At 49.7% G+C, this 14225-nt stretch overlaps 1 protein-coding gene across 5 annotated transcripts in view; it reads right to left on the bottom strand.

Annotated features, from left to right (window-relative positions):
• Window positions 1-14225, bottom strand: part of Csmd2 (CUB and Sushi multiple domains 2) — a 548321-nt gene that overhangs the window by 308828 nt on the left and 225268 nt on the right. The window lies entirely within an intron of this gene.

Genomic DNA, 14225 nt, shown 5'->3' with positions numbered 1-14225 from the left:
GAATTGAGTGGCTTTGGAGAGAGGTTGGGACTGGGGGTGGGGGGTGGGCGGTGGCTTGGAGAACAGGTGGCAGCAATGTGTAAATTGCGTGGAGCAGAGATGTGAAGGTCAGAGTCATGAGGCAGGAGCCCCAGGTTCCAAGTGGTCTACTGGGTTGGAAGACCCTCCTTGGGTCGGGGTCAGGTGTGGGAAAACTACTAGACCCAGCTCTGGTGGTGGGGGTGACAGGCTGGAGCACAGCTCATGGTTCCACTCTAGGTCCCATCAGAGAAACATGACAAGACTGTCAACAGGAGTGCACCCCATAGTGGCACCACGTCCAGCAAAGGTTAGGCAGCTGGACTTCAGATGGACTGGCAGGGACCCAGGGTTCCTCCAGTCCTTCTGGATACGAAGTCTCCAACAAGACTTAGCTTCCCTTAGTGGGCCAGGATGAAACCCCAGCAGTGTCCCTAGTTAGGACGAGAAGAGATGCTGATTGGGCAAATAAAATGAGGTTCCTGACTACAGCTCTTAGACTCGGAGCATGTTGAATATATAATCCCCTGGCACCCACTCCTCCTCTCCATCACACACAGCACCCCAACTCCCTTTTGTGACTCCCTTCTGGGACCAAGGCTTGATGAGAGGACAGAATCACTCTGGCCACACTGACTCATGGGCATATGACCCAAGATGACCCCATTAGAGCAGATCTAGGGCTTTGTATAGGAGTCCTGGGAAGGGTGGCGCTCCCAGAGATGCTGCCAGCTGCCAGCAAATTACCACCCAATAGCCTAAGACCAAGGCCAAAATAGTAGAGCCCCTGGGCATCGATCCTCCTGGACATGACCCTTAAGATGTGACTGAATGTTTCTCTCTTTTGAACCTAGGATGGCATGAGTTAGGTTTTCTGCTTCTTGACGGTAATTTGACGTGAGCAGGATGGTACTACAAGTGTCTGTACAGTAACTGGATGTTTTTTTCCCCAGGCCACAGTACACTGTGGGCAACGTTTCATTCCAATCAAGGTAGATTGAAACAGAATATTGTGAAATGGTTCTTTTGACTTCCTGATATCACAAAGGCTGGCCTCAGATGCTGAGCTGATTTTCTGTCCCCGAGTTAGGTATGTGGCACACTTCCCCGATGCCATGTCTAACCCCACTTTCTACTCCACAGCACCGTTTAAACTTCCAAAATAAAAGTAAAAATACATAGTTTCAAAATGTCTTTTAGAATTGCGTGAGCCATTAGGGATGAGAGGTAAAACAAGAACAATTTAGAAATTTATTGTCTGGAATCAGGCTGGTTAGGGAGGCTTCTCAAGTGCCGGGTTCCGTGTTGGGCAAGGGGAGGCGCCTGTTGTTAGGTCCTTGTCCTGCGAGAACTTTCCTTCCAGTGACAGAGATGGACTTGGCCTGAATCACAGCACTCCAAGGCACAATGAGGAGAGTGAATGCTGGGAGGGAGTGGGTACCACCCCTGACCCCACCCTGAAGTCTCCACGCGGGAGCAGCCTAGTCTCTTGGCAATGTGTCCTGGGCTGGCAAAGCTCCGGCTCCCCATCACCCCCAGCTGCTGTGCCAACTCAGTTCTGATTCCCCTCCAGCCCATCCTCCACCCTCTCAGGAGACACCCTCTTTTTCTGCTTCATTGAGAAAATAGAGATCATTAGACTTAAGTGCTCTGTTTTCTTTCTCAAAATGCACTTTACCCCCTTCGTTTCCTGTGGTCTCAGGTCTCCTGGGGCACTCTAGCCCTCCTCTAGCTACTCCCTGCCCTTCCTCTCTCAGGCCTCTGCTCCTCACTACAAGGATGCTGAGCCTTTGGTCTCAACTGTGCCCAAGTTCACTTGATGTTTGTTCCAGTCTTCATACTGGCAGGACCTTGGGCCAATGTGCATTGCTCTGAGACTTTAGTTTCTCATCTGTGGAATGGGATGACACCTGCCTTGCAGGCCATTTTGTTGAATATGTAAACATATTTGGCACAGTCCTTAACACTGATAGGCACCGTGGTTGACACCCTCTAGAGTGGCAGTTCCATGATTCCCCCATCTGGTGTCTACACCATTGTTTGACCCCTTCCCATTAAATGTGGGCAGAACTTGTCACCTAACTTTTAATCAATAGAGCCTGGCAAAGGAGAGGGATGTCACTTCCCTGGTTATGTAATGGTATGTAATACCCCATCTCACTTCCCAGTCTGCCCAGAGATTCTCCTTGCGGTTCAGTGAAATAAGCAGCTGACTTTAGGAAACCCACGTAGCAAGAAATTGCAGGGAATCTCTAGCAGCCAAAGGCAGCCTCAGGTCTACATCCAGCAAAAAAAAAAAAAAAAAAAAAAAAAAAAGGAAGAAGCTCTCAGCCCTGCAACTGCCAGGATCTAGATGCTGCAGCAACCACACAAATGGGGCATGGATCCTGCCCCAGTTGAGCCACCAGCTGAGAACCAGTCCTAGTGGACACCTTGTTTGCAGCTGAATCCAGCTGTTCCTGGACCTCTGACCTGCAGAAGCTGTATAAGTGTGTGTTTACACATGAAAATGTTTAAACTATATAAACAGATATTTTAAAAAATTCTAATGAGTTATACATGACAGTAGAGTGCATTTTGATATATCATACATAAATGGTGTATAACTTCTCATTCTTCTGGTTGTACATGATGTAGAATCACACTGGTTGTGTAATCATGTATATCCACAGGGTAATAATGTCTAATTCATTCTATTATCCTCCCTAATCCCATATGCCCTCTTGTTCCCTCACTGCCCTCTGCCTAATCCAAAGTTCCTCTATTTTTCCCTGGCCACCCCACCCCTCTTATTGTGAATTAGCATTCGCCTGTCAGAGAAAACATTCAGCCTTTGCCTTTTGGGGATTGAATTATTTTGCTTAGCATGATATTCTCCAGCTCTATCCATTTGCTTGCACATGCCATAATTTCTTCTTTAAGGCTGAGTAATATTTCATTATGTATATGTAGCACATTTTCTTTATCCATTCATCTTGAAGGGTATCTAAGTTGATTCCATAGTTTGGCTATTGTGAATTGAGCTGCTAAAAATATTGATGTGACTGTGTCACTGTAGTAAGCTGATTTTGGGTGTAGACCGAGGAGTGGGATAGCTGGGCAAATGGTCCATTCCAAGTTTCTGAGGAATCTCTATAATCCTTTCAGAGTGGCTGCACCAATTTGCAGTCCCACCAGCATGTATGAGTGTGCCTTTTCTCCACATTTAACCCACTAGGTTTGTGGCAACTTGTTGCACAGCAATAGGTGACTAATACATTGTTCCAAAAACCCAGCTTCCTCCATTCTCCCTCTAGTCTCTACCCGACCCCTTTAGTTTCCCTTCCTTGAAGGTCCCCCCAACACCACAGTGCTAACTAGACCCTAACTGTCACTATGCAGTGGTTCCCACGGGCTGTCTTGTTTTTCATCTGAACTGTGGGCCTTTGGTGGGCAGCAGCTGGGGCTGCACCACTCCTCTCTAGAAAGAGCCCTGGGGCCACTGCTCTCTGGTTTCCTGTGTGATGAATTATGGGAATGTGGGGAACCAAGTCAGAATCCTGATGACCATGTGTAGTGCCCTCTGCTGGAAATAAAGTCCATAACAGTTCTTTATGGAGAAGACGAGGGGAGGGCCAGAGTAGGCCAGCCCCTAATGACCACAAAGTCCTGAGAGTCATGGGGAAGAGGGAAATCAGGCAGGGAATCCAGAGCAGGGCTGGCTTTCCAGGTCTACTCAGCTGGGCTCGGGGACCCTGTCTTTTGGAAAAGGAGGCAGAGCCTCTGGGCCCACCGTCACCTTGATGATCAAATCCCTCCAGTCTAATCCTTCTCTCCTGTGTTCACGCAGTCATGAATTGATGTATGCATTCAATAAATATTTATGTAAATTTTATGCCATCAACAAACCAGCAACTGCTCTGGTGCTAGGGATACAGCAAGGTCCCTGATCCCCACATTCCAGGGAGGGAAGGAGAGACAACAAAGAAGTCAATGAATAAACATATCAGATCAATTTTTGGACTTTCTTCAAGCACTCTGAAGAAAATCAATGAGAGGAAGACTGGAGGGCACTCGAGATGGGCAGGCAGAGGCTGTCTGTGGGATGATGTTTGGGTTTAGACTTTCAGGACAAGGAGCCAGAAGTCTGAGGAAGAGTCCTTCCATCAGCAGGGGAGCAAGTGCAAAGGTCCTGGGGCTTTGAATAGGAGTCCTGGGAAGGCGTGGCATATAAGAGGGACAGAAGTGGGAGCATTGGTGAGTTGCCTTTGGACAGGTGCAGGCCTTGGCAAAGGATCCATTTGGAAATCTAAGAGCAACAGGAGTCACAGAGGAGTTTCAGCCATGAGGAGCTTTGTGTGTCCATCTTCAACATCTTGTTACTGGCCACTCTAGTCTTCAGAGGCCATCAACTGCCAATGAGGAGATGCTCTCCCTGCAATGACCGTGAGAGAAAGAGGCGAGACGACAAAACGCCAGACCTATGGTGTCTTTCCCCTTCTAAAGAAGAGACCATGGGGGGCCTCCACTTCGTACTCCCTGCAGCAGCTATAAGCTAAAAATCAAATGTTGGGGTGCAGGGTGCTGGAGAGCTTCTCTGTGATTCCTTTTCCAAAGGAATAGGGTGGGAGTGGGTGGTGGTGGATTCCAGGAAGGACTTCTCCCCAAACCTTGGATTTCCACACACACGGCAACTTCCACCAGACCAACTGTGCTAGCTAACAACTAGCTAATGACTCCAGTGGAACCCTAGAGGATGTGTTAGAACTCAGAGGGACCCCTCTGTCCCAAGTTTGCAGCATCACTTCTGAGAGTTGGACCAGACACTTCCAGGTGACACTGGAAGGTCCCAGGACCAGAGGACCCTTCTCCCTCTCGCAGTCCTTTGGGAACTCCCAGAGGAGGCTGCTTGTGAGCTCAGCAGGAGCTGACGGGGCTCCGTCATCCCCCCCACCCTTTCTCTGTCCTCTCTCATGCTCTTTCCCTAGCTGCAGAGTGTATTCAGATCTACCTTCCAATCAGTTCATCAGCCATAAAGGTGACACGCTGATCCTCCCCTTTCTTTCTCCTGCGTCTGCCAATTGATTTGGCGCTTGAGAGGGAAATAAGTATATTTTATTGATTGGGTTTCCCTCAAGTCCCAACAGAGACGTTGATCCCAGTTGCTAAACAATCAAGTGGCATCTGGGTGGCGAGGTCACTTTGGGATCTTGGATTTAGCCTCCGCTAAAAAACATCAATTGCTCGGGGGCAAAAAGGTTCTGTTCCCTCCAAAGACTGGAGGTCAGGTCTGGGTAGAGGGTGAGGTCACCAGGATGAGATCACAAAAGCATGGCACCCCCTGTCACGTGACCTCCATAAACAATGCCTGCCCTTCAAGCGTGCCCAGAACAAGTAACCGGCAGGGACTTAGTTACAAACGGAATCTGGTGTGGAAAAGCGTCACAGGAAGGTGGGGCCTGCCCTGGTCTCTGAAGGATGCTTGAAAGCAGGTGAGAACAATCCAGAAAGGGAGTTTCAGGCAGGAGAAAGATCGAGGCTAAAGGCCCAGTGGAGATGGACACGGGTCAGAGCTGACCCTGACCTCTGGGTTGGGTACCGGTGACACAATGTGCACTGTTACCAGCCAGCCCCTGTCGGGGTTGCTGAGCGATAGCCCACCCTGCCCAGGCTGAGTGTGTTTCTCTGAGTCTCCGCTGGACAGTGAAATGCTCCTGTGGGGGCTCTTCACCTCTGGGGGTCTGAAGTGGCATAATCAGGCCATCGAGGCCTCACCAGTCACACACACAAGCTTCTGGAATGTTCCCAGCATCCTCTTCTCCTGGCAGTTACACCCTCGCGCACTCCTGCCCCTGAAAGGACCTAGAGACTGGGCTCTAATGAGTAGAACAGGGCAAACGTGTGGGGGTGTCACTTTGGATCCTAGGCTACGGAAGCCTGTGGCTTTTCTCGCACACCTGCTGGCAGCAAACTGACATGTGGACAGCCGTCCTATGGAGAGATTCGTGTGACAAGGACCCGAGAGTGGCTTCTGGCCAACCCTCGTGAGCACCGAGGCCCACAGTCCCGCAGCGTGTGAGGCTCGGGATCCTGCCAATACCACAAGGGAGCCTGGCTGTGGACCCCTCCCCAGGTGAGCCCTGAGGTTCCCACAGCCTCAGGGGACACCTGGGCCACAGCAGTGTCACAGACTCAGCTAAGACGCATCTCATTCCCAACACACAGACACCAAGCCATGTTGTCTCATGTCACTAAGGCTTGGTGGGATTGGTTACAAACTGGAAGAGGTGGTTCACGTAGACTTTGGTATCGAGAGAAAGATAGCGTCATGATAGACGCCTAAAAATGGGAGATGGCTTTGGAAGGACGTGACAGGCAGAGGCTGGGGGTACCTTGAGGTTTGAGAAATCCCCCCCTTCCTCAAAGGCATCGCTCACAGAAATCCCAACTTTGAAGATACTTCTGGTGGAGGCTCGAAGGAAATGAAGAACATGTCATTGGAAACCGGAGGAACAGGGTCCTTGCTAATGTGGTCAGGAAGCTTGGTGACAATGTTGTCTGCAGTTGGAGAAACATGGTCTGGACACACTTAGGAATCTAGCGACAGAACCCGAGCAAAGTGGATTTCTTCTGGATGTTGATGTGAGAAGACAAGAATCACTGTCTGGCAGAAAGACGCCAGGACTTGCTAGTTTTGAAAGCTCTCAGTCCCCCGAGATAGCAAAGGATGCTAAAATGAAGAAATGGCTCTGAGTGCTGATAAGAAGTGGTCCGAAGACAGAGCTGAAGGTGTGTCTGTGTAGCCTTTGGTTGAGGTTTGCAGGAAGATCAAAGGACCATCGTGTTTTGTCTGCCACACGAAGGACTCTAAAGAGATCAAGGTGGACCTGAGCAATTCGTCATGATCAAACCATAGGGAGGCCGGGAAGAAAAAGAGCTCTCTCCTGGTCCCCGTAACAGGAGGCCTAGGTGGGGAAAGAGTGTAATCTAAACAAATTTGTGGGTGTGACTTGTGCAGAGTGGGACTCTCAATGAGATTTACAGGAGACCAACAATGTTTTTGAGAAAACCATCAGCAGAAACACTGCAGGCTGCGATCGAAAGGAACAGAGGGAGAGAGCACAAAATGAAAAGGGGCGTCGGACACAGGAGTCCTGGCAGGAAGCAGACTGAGGAACCATGTCAGCTTCAAACAAGTGCTTCCTTTCATGAGAAGGGAAGGGCAACTCAGAGGGAGGGAACCAGAGCTTACAAGGTGGAATTAAGAGTCACAGAGAATTAGTCCCTGGCTTTGAAACCTCATCAAGAAACTTGCAACACTTTTCTGGCTGGATTTCAAAATTGTTATGGACCAATGACTTCTTGAATCACGTTTTCCCCTTTGTGGCCAGGAGTGTCAATACCCATTACCCTCTGTCTGTCCTACTATTGTAGGTTGAGTACCTGAAGACAGATAATGTATCTCTGGTTGCCAAGTCACCAAATCCAGAGAGAGAGTTTTCTGGAGCCCCCACTTAAGGAGGCACATCCAAGAGCTTCATCACATCTGGACTGATTCAGATGTTGAAAGTCTGGACTTTCATTTGATGCTGTCAAGAAATGAGATCTCTAGAGGCCTTGAGAAGGAGTGAATGTGAGTTGTAGGTGGAAGGGGCCACAATCATTGAGAATCAGGGTGCAGATGGCGGTAGGCAGATTTAAAAATAACTAAATGGGCCCCATTCTCCGGTATCCATGCCCCGTGCAATCCTCTGTCTCTGTGTGGGCTGGACATAGCAATTTGTTTCTAGGGGACAGAACACAGCAAATGTGCTGGGAAAGGATGTCACCTCTGATATTATGACACGAAGGGCTATGACCTCTGTCTCATTCTCTCTCTCAGGCTTGCTCTCATACAGCAAATGGCTGCGCTAAAAGCTGCCCCACGGGAGGGAACTGAGGGTGGTCCCCCATCAACAGCACCGAGGGGTTAATCCATGCAAACAACTGTGTGGGTGAGGTTGGAAGCAATCCTTTCACCTGTTAAGTGACCATAGCCCTGGTGGACACCTTGAACGCAGCCTTATGAGAAATTCAAAGCCAGAGAACCCAACTAAGCCACACCTAATGGATGGCTCACAGAAAATATGAGATAAGAAATGTTGTTTCATGCCACTAAGTTTTGTGGCAACTTGTGACATGGAAGTAGATGCATAATACCCCCACCCCAAAGTCTAGCTATACTGTATTTCCTCCAGAGACACTCTCTGTTCCCTCCTAGAGCCCCACGGCCTTTGCATATGCTATTTCAGGCCAAGATCATCCTGTCTATGCTCAGGTTTCAAGTATCCCTTTGTCCAGGAAGCTCTTTGACCTTCCCACCCCAGCCTGTGCCCTCTCAACAGGTTATACAAGACCAAATATCTGTAAGTCCACACATAAGGTCAATGTGTAGCACATGGTGACCATTGACTGTCTCTGCAGCTGGTGGAGGAGGGCAAGAACCTCGCCTTCAATCATCTCAGTATCCTAGAATCTAATGCAATATTTCACAGAGTAAAATCATAATTTATACAATAGCAAACTTTCCTTGAGTGCCTACTATGCTGTGCCCCATACTGTTTGAAGCAATTTAATATAACTACCTTACTTAATTTAAAAAAAAAAAAGAAAAGAAAACTAAGAGGCAGGTACTTTTATTTGCTGCTTTGTTTGTGTGGTACTGGGGATCCAACCCAGGGCCTCACCCATCCTAGGCAAGTGCTCTACAATTGAGCTACACCCCAGCCAGCAGTTAATTTGAACACCCTATTTTGAAGACAAGGAACTGGACTCTCATGGTTGCTGGGAAATGAACACTTGACCCACAAGAGACTCTTTTTCCTCCTGACCTTTGCCTGGCAGAGGCCAGTCCCCCTCCTGTCAGGAACTCTTTGCAAACACCAGGCTGGGGCCTGAGACCTCCTTGGACCTGGACCATGTTCTATGCTCCACTGGTTACCTAGTTAGGTGTTTCCAGCGAAATGCCTGGACCCGCCTCTTGGTGCCTATGCAGAAAGGCTTGGATGGAGCCCAGGAGTTTGATGCTCACCCCAAACCACGCCTCCAGCTCCTGGCTGGCAGCAGCACCTGGCTCCCAGGCACAACGAGCACTTTGCTCTCCTCAAACCCTGTTATTACAAATCACAGAAATTCCCCAACACCCGTGTTCAAGAGAACAGATGTGGATCTGTATTTTTAATGCATTATCTGCAATTAGCAGCAATGGGCTTGGAAGGACCCTGGGGTCCCTGGGACAGACCCCCGCCAATGCAGCTGGCCAGGGGGCAAGGGAGTTTCCATTTGCAGACCCCCTACTCTGCCAGGGACCCCGGAAGGGGGCCACTGTTGGCCTGCACTCCTGTGTTGCCGGAACATCCTGCAAAGATGTCCTCCATGGGACAGGGCAGACCCGTGGGTCCTGGGTAAAAGGGGCTTTCATAGGTTTGAGGTCCGCAGGGAGGGGCAAAGGTCCGAGGAAGGCAGCGGGAGGTGACGCCAGGGTGAGCATCAGAGGGCATCTGTGGGGACTTCAGAGAAGACGCGGGCTGCTCAGGGACAGTTCAGCTCTGCCCACAGGGGAAGGTGGTTTTTGAAATAAATATAAATGCTAATTACTCAAATGTACCGGGCACTTGCTACATACCAGGCCCCACTTGGAAGTGCCTTCTAGATATCATAACATTTCATTTTGGAGGCAAAGTCAATGTCCCCCCCCTCCCCAGCCAAAGAACACCAGGAACCCACCTGGAGCCAAACAAACTGAGGTTTATTGGATGGTGGCAGTGAGGTGGGAGGTCCCAACAACCCAGGGAATGCTGAGTGTCCCACTAAGGAGAGCACCGGGAAGAATTCACTGTGGGTCAGGACCAGGGCATGTCAGGTGGTTTGGGGACAGGTTCAAGGAAGCAGGGCTTTGGTGGGGATTGGCGGCCCCGGATGGCAGGTCTGATCCTACAAATGGGAATTTAGTGCGTTCAATCTAGAAGGTGGGGTGGGGGATCAAACAGGACGGAGTCACAACTGGCAAAGGAACAGCCTTCTGTGATGTCAGTCGGAATGGGAAGGGAGGGGCGGCTGGGTATTTTTGTGTTTTGGATAATGTTCTTGTTTTGTCTGGGTTCAGACATGATTTGGAAGTGGTCTTGTTTTTGTCTTAATCCATCATGGTCACAGAGTGGCCTCGTCTGGCGTTGACACTCTGTGAATTATTTATGGTCACCCAGAGAAGCCCAAGGCCTGGGTGTGGGTGCAAGGCAGCCCCTGGCAGCACACGGCCTGCTCGTGCCACCGGGATCTGACACTCAGCGTCGCTGTTCCCTTTCTTAGTTTCTTGGGCCAATTTATAGAAACAAAGGAATCGAAGCTCAGAGAGATCAAGGGACTTGTCTAGGTTGTCACAGATAGGAAGCCATGCTTAGATTCCAGGGCCACCAAAACTCTCGTGGGCTCCAGGGGCCCATGGGGGATGGGTAGGGATGAGCCATGATGGTGGCAGCAGGGCTGACCATGAGGGGAAGTGTCACAGGGGAAAATAAGAAATACAGGATTTGCAGTCAGAGATCTCTACTAAGGAATCTGTCCCTGCCACTTTCTAGCCATGTGACCCTGAGCGATTCAGTAAACGTCAGAAACTCAGTTTCTTCTGCATAATAGAAACACAAAAATCTGCTTCCCAGGCTTTTGTTGTGAGGATAAAACAAGGAGATGTAGCATAAAGAACCTAAGCAATACCTGGGGACAAGATACCACTCTGAGCACCTATGGCATGACAGACGGCTCTAAGTACCTCACATGACTAATTCATCTAATGTAGTGACCCCATGAGAAAGATTCTGTTATCACCTCTAGCGTAAAGGTGAGACAATGGTGGCACAGAGGGGTTAAGCAACTTGTCTGTGGCCGCACAGCCAACCAAGTAGCAGTCATTGGGCATTCTGGCTACAGCACCCTCACACTACTGCTTCTCATGGTAATTATGGGGCTCCTTCCCTCCCATGCTGCCCTAAATCATGAGCTTCGAGATTCCAGTCATATTTTGATGGAGATTTAATGCCCAGGAACTCCCCAGGCCCCAGACTCCTGCTTGTGGCTGGGTCTAAGCCGCTTGCTTGGCTCTGATTCGGAGAGCATTCATTTCCTTTCAGAAGGTCAAAACATTCTTGGCCTGACAGATCATATAGATTCAGGTCGCTGCTGTGGATAGATCAAATAAAACGTACTATTGCCTTGTTGGTATTTCCGCTCCTTCCAGTAAGCTCTAAAGTCAGAGGAAAACATTGGAAAATGAGTAGAAACTAAGGAAGGCGGGGGTGGGGAGGTAGGGGGGTGACCCAACGCTGCAGCACAGCCCTCTGCTGGCAACACCCACGTGTGGGCGGAAGGTAGGTGGCTGCCAAGAGGAGATGGGTCAGACTTGGCCGGTTTCCTTCCCTCCTGAAAGCGCAGAGCTGTCGCAAGTGGCCTTGACGCACAGCTTTGCCTGTGGACAGCCTGCTGAGTGGGCTCGTGGGTGGCCTCCCAAGTCCCTGGAGCCTGGAAGGTGGAAGATGCCTGGGCCTCTGACTACCCCACCTCCAGTCCTCACTCCACCACCACCAGGGGGCGCCCAAGGCCCGGAACTCACGTCAACATTCTCTGTGCTGATTGATGCGATCCCAGATCATCAGCATCAACCTCTTGGAGGCTCATCTGTTCTTAATTACATCTCCAAATCCCAAGGCATTACAACTCTGAGAATTTGGGGAATTTAGCTACTTAGAGGATTCATAATAATCACAGTAATCCCTGGTATTTACTGAGCTCCCTTTTTGCAGACTGCAAGCCAGACAGACAATACTGGATTGGTGAGGACAACTGGAATTACTCTCGAGTTCTCTCCACAGCGTGCCAGGGCCTTTGGTCTGCGTTATTTTGTTTAGCTTAAGGAGCTGGTTGAAAAGAGTAATTTTCCCCATTGCCTCCTGAGGGAGACCAATGAGAAGAGAGACAGAGGTGAAACCAACTTAGAGGCACAGCTTGGGCTGCCTGCCCTCTTCTGGGGACTGCTCTGCTCACCTACCCTATCACAAGGGTAAGGGCCTTGTTGGCCAGGCTGGCGCCTGCCGAGCCGCTCACCAGCTGACTGCAGAAAGAGCAGACCCTTGACTAAAGACAGAGCGGGTCTGATTCTCCTGCTTGATAATTTAAATAAAAGATGTAGAAATGGAGTCAGTCAGCCGAGACACCAGAGCTAGAAGGGCTAGTGGGACCATGTGTACTGATTAATAAGCAGAGAAAAGGGGTACCTGAGAGTTGCTTCCAGAACATTCCATCCCATGCATTTGTTCAGTCGAGCCCTGGACTCCGAAGCCAGAAGCCATCCTGTGAGCCATGGCTTCTCGACTTGAAACCGCTGCTCATTTTCCTCAGACACAGCACATGCTTTCCCTTCACTCACAGCAGAGGTGACCCACGGGCTCCATGGACATGGGATGGGAGCAACCACTCTTCCCAGCAAACGGGGAGAGATCTGAACTCAGCGCGGGGGCGGGCCCTTCCAGAGACCCCTGCTGACCATTATCAGAAGGCAACATGGGCCTCCCCAGAGCTGCTGGTGTGTTGGGCACGGCTGCCACTGACCTCCCCAGCGTGGAGGAGAAGGACTGAGCAAAGCCTTGCACAGAAGCCATTGTTATGTCACAGCACAGCCACCTGTGCCCCCCACAGATCTGACAGTGGCAGCAAGGGCTGAAAGCAGCAGACAGAGGCCCAGGGAGCACAGCTCTGTGAACGGTCCTCATTGATCCATTTACCTGCTTGATGGCCGCCCGGACCCTGTGTTTGAAAGATACCATGGAAGGTCAAAGCTGGAAGGGCACCTTAGGGAGGCCTCAGGACAGCACTGGATTGTCACAAATGGAAAAAGCAAGCCCCGCAGACACTATTGAGATGTGACCTTTCCAATTTCAATCAAGGGAATCCAAACAGCTGCCATTGTTTATGGGACAGCCCTGGGAAGCAGTGCCATGTAGCCCCATGTTCCCTACCAGGAGGAAAAAAGAGAATACATATGACTCTGTAGGGCTGAATCACAGGCTTTTGGACTCAAAGAAAAAGCACATTCTTACCACCAAGGTAGCAGCGTGTTGTCACTCACTCAGAACCCCCACCAGCCCTGCTCCACAGGGCACAGACTTGCATAGCAGCTGGTTCTCCCACCTGGGCGTTCCAAATGGAGTGTGGGAGACTCTGGCTCCTGGGAGGCCAGTTTTGGTCCAGCCTTTGCTTAGCCCATTTTCAGGTCATCATGCCGTGTCCCAGGGCCCCACGCCCATCTAAGGTGGCATGGGATTTAACCCCGGGGGTCCCTGCAGCCTAATTAAACACCCCACCTAAAAGTGGCCCCTCTGTCTCCTCCTTACCCATCGGCTCTAATCTCTGGCCCCTGTTCTTGTTCCTCCTTGGGTTGAAGGCAGGTGAAACTCTGGATGACTAGGTTTGGCTCCATTCTCCTGAGGTTTGGAATTTATCTTCCTTCTATTTATCCACAAGTATCCCCTACCTAAAATTCACTCCTATGCCCATATTGGGCCCTTAGACTTTGTCTTCTCAAACTGCCAGCCCAGGTGAGGGTAGATTTTGCCTTACTTCCTTGGATGGTTGACAGAGAAGCTGTCAGTCTGTCTCCTGTGCCTGCTCTAACCAGCACCAGCATAATCATGAACACTGGTTTTAGATGAAGAAATAACTGGCTTTGAATTCTGTAGAGACCCATTGACCATATGAAATTGGGCAGGTTCCCTAACCCTATTCTTCTGAGCTACATTTTCCTTGCCCATGTAAAGGAGATATTAGGACCTACTCAACAAGCCTGGTATAAAATAAATGAGAGAATTAATCAGATAAACTCAGCACCGTCCATCACATCTAATGCTAATATGTAACATTCGTTGAGAGCTTTCAATATATTAAATTCTATGCAAAGTACCTTGCGAGCATTACCTTATTTAATCTGCAGAATTATCCCATGAGATCCCATTATCCCAAATTTTTAAATGAGAAATCTGAGGCTTAAAAAGTTAAGTATATTGCCCACGGTCAACAGCTGGTCAGTGGTTGAGAAGCACGGATCGTGACCCCATGGAGACCAAAGATTATGATTTTCTATTTCTAATGTCCTAGTACAATGTCTTTTAGGTAGTCTACGTCTTTTAGGTACTCAATTGTGT

This window comes from Marmota monax, unplaced genomic scaffold (assembly GCF_021218885.2).
Source record: "Marmota monax isolate L192 unplaced genomic scaffold, Marmota_monax_Labrador192_F-V1.1 WCK01_AAM20220418_F8-fsc00008, whole genome shotgun sequence".
Taxonomy (NCBI): Eukaryota; Metazoa; Chordata; class Mammalia; order Rodentia; family Sciuridae; genus Marmota; species Marmota monax.
The sequence above is the reverse complement of the archived record's forward strand: the minus strand, read 5'-3'. Positions and strand labels throughout refer to the sequence as shown.